The sequence below is a fragment of the Chrysochloris asiatica genome, unplaced genomic scaffold (assembly GCF_000296735.1).
Source record: "Chrysochloris asiatica unplaced genomic scaffold, ChrAsi1.0 scaffold00088, whole genome shotgun sequence".
NCBI lineage: Eukaryota > Metazoa > Chordata > Mammalia > Afrosoricida > Chrysochloridae > Chrysochloris > Chrysochloris asiatica.
Genome location: NW_006408606.1, coordinates 479,176 through 481,012, shown reverse-complemented (window position 1 = coordinate 481,012; position 1,837 = coordinate 479,176). Strand labels below are relative to the sequence as shown.

Sequence of the window (1,837 nt, the reverse complement as noted above, 5' to 3'; positions counted from 1 at the left end):
TTCCAGCACTGTATCTGACAGGGTTTTCTGTTATTCATAAAGTTTTCAGTAATTAAATATTCCAAAGAAGTTCATCCCTTCTCCTTCCTAGTCTGTCTTTGTCTGGAAGCTCATCTGAAACCTGTCCACCAGTTCACCATGGGTGACCCTACTGGTATTTAAAATACCCATGGCATAGCTTCCAGAATCAGAGCAACTCACAAGCGGCCACAATATGACAAACTGACAGATGAGTGGTAAGTAGGATTATATTAGTTTAAAAACAAGATAAGTACTGACACTGCATTCCCCTCATGCTAGCACTGTTCATTAAAAATGATGAATACTAAAATATGTGGGCTTTGTATCTAACCCACAGAAAGCCTGCCACAAATTGTAAAATGCTGCGTATTGATATCCACTTTATGTGTCCTATCAATGTTTCATTATGCCCCATTATTAAGCAAAAAAGTAATGTAAATAAGTCAAATTACAATTAGCTAATGATCTGCATATTTTCATATGGATAGATATCAGTATATCTAAACAGGAAATAAATGGCAGTCCTAGCTGCAAATATCAGAAACAAAGGAATATCTTTCCAGGTTTGCATACTCATCACTGTAAAAATAGGTATGCTGGTTTGTAAGGTTTCACAATCAGTGTCAGAAAAACAGTAGTTATTCCTGCAGTATCTCATTAGCACCCATCTCAGTTATTTTTAGGTGATCTGATTTAGAAGACACTATTAAACTACCTGCTGGCTACCTTACAACAGCTGACTACTCATAAAAATGTATTATTCTTCTGAGATGATTCTACCATGAAGCATAGAATCATTATCAAGAAGTGTAGCAATGTGGTAGAGAACAGCTAAACATCATGACTAAAACTCTTCATTAAAAAAACAAACAAACAAACAAACAAAACTGTTCTGGCCATCTGGAAAATCTCTGCTACAATTTGGGGCACACTCTCATGTAGAATCCACATTAAAATAAACGTATTCTTTTCTTGAAGCCATAGGAGTATCTTGCACAGGAGTTTTATCTATTCCATTCAGATTCTTTATATTAAGTGTGATATAGGGATGGATGCACTGCCCGGCATCTTTCAGATCAATTTTTTCAATTCTGATGGTGAGTAATGTCATTCCTGGTTCTGATGGCAAGTGTGGTAATAAAGTGACAAGAAATCTATCAGGAAAAGAATCAGGAAACCCTGCTCCAGCAGTACCGTCTTCTTCCTCTTCTTCAAATTCCAAATTCTCTTCTTTACCAGTTGCTAAAATTCTTCTTAATGGGACAGGCTGAACATCAAATGAGAATTCATGATATGTAAGAATATTCTTTAGGATTTGTTCAAGCTTCTTTAGATCCTCCAATTTAAATTCCTCTCGGGACTGTGTGGACTGTAAAGCTGCACTTCTCAACTCCAAGTGTGTTGCAGTTTTGCCTATGGTTTTCTTTTGTTCTTCTGTGAATTCAGAATTATTGGTTGAGATTAAGCCTGTTTTTGTAGATGTCTTGCTAAAATCTGATACTCATCTATTGCCTCCACCAGCTGGCCCCAAGCATTGAAATTGGTGCCTCTCCTAAAACTGGTAGTACCCCAGTGCTGCAGGTTACTGCAGGGCATCTCTGACATGGTCAGTCTCCATCCCATCCCCTCCAGACCTTATTCCACCAAGGCCAGGCTGTAGGTTGCCATCCTCCCCAGGCCTGGCCCTGACATAAACAGGGCCAGGAGAAATCATTACAGAGGTGCCCCTGCTTGTCTTTTTTTACTGATAATATGGAGCTTTCCACCATCTCTTTCCACAAATGTACTCAATTTGATTTCTGTGTATTCCATATGC

At 38.4% G+C, this 1,837-nt stretch overlaps 1 pseudogene; it reads right to left on the bottom strand.

Moving 5' to 3' along the window:
- Positions 1-955: 955 nt before the first annotated feature.
- On the bottom strand, positions 956-1,626 carry LOC102833289 (annotated as a pseudogene).
- Between the last annotated feature and the right edge of the window lie 211 nt (positions 1,627-1,837).